General features: G+C 26.9%; 1 non-coding gene across 1 annotated transcript; it reads left to right on the top strand.

Moving 5' to 3' along the window:
* The first annotated feature begins 392 nt into the window (after positions 1–392).
* On the top strand, positions 393–466 carry TRNAE-CUC (transfer RNA glutamic acid (anticodon CUC)). The gene has a single exon. It is a non-coding gene; the product is annotated as a tRNA-Glu (tRNA).
* The last annotated feature ends 243 nt before the right edge of the window (positions 467–709 follow it).

The following is a 709-nucleotide window of genomic DNA, read 5'->3' on the forward strand; positions in this document are numbered from 1 at the left end:
AAGTGAACAAAGGTTCACGTGTACTCATAAAGAAGGGACAAATGTCCTGACATAATTAGAGATCAAGAAACAAGTGGTTTCGATCAATTTGATTGTATAACAATCAGTGGAGGAATTTTAAGTCCTCATGAAATTGAATAAAAAAACATGTAGTTTCGATCTCATTATAAATTGACAATTTTATATCAAATTATCAGATAAGATAATAAGAGGAGATCAAATTGAAGTCGTCAAACTCATGAAAATACATACCTCGATCTATTATGTTGGAAACATAATTGATATTGTTGATACCAATTCGTGAGTACCATATGCCAAAATAGAGAGATATTCATATAAAGTCAATAAATGATACATGCATTAATATAACATTATAACAAAATAATCATAAATTTGTTGTAATCTAGTTGGTTAGGATATTTGGTTCTCATCCAAAAAGACCTGGGTTCAAGTCCCAGCAATGGAAAATAATTTTGTTATTTTTTCACAAAAAAAAAAAAGAGAAATAGTATGGGGTGGATATAAATCACTGATTGTAGACATAATTAAGAAAAAAATTTAGGTATTCATGTAGCTGATATGACAAAAACGTTTGTCAAGCCAAAATAATCTCAACAAATAAATCGTAATAAAGATAATTACATAATTAAAGAAAAACCAAATAAGAAAAATACAAATAAAAATGATTAAACAAAAAAAAGATAGATAG

The sequence above is a fragment of the Rosa rugosa genome, chromosome 2, assembly GCF_958449725.1.
Source record: "Rosa rugosa chromosome 2, drRosRugo1.1, whole genome shotgun sequence".
Classification (NCBI taxonomy): Eukaryota; Viridiplantae; Streptophyta; class Magnoliopsida; order Rosales; family Rosaceae; genus Rosa; species Rosa rugosa.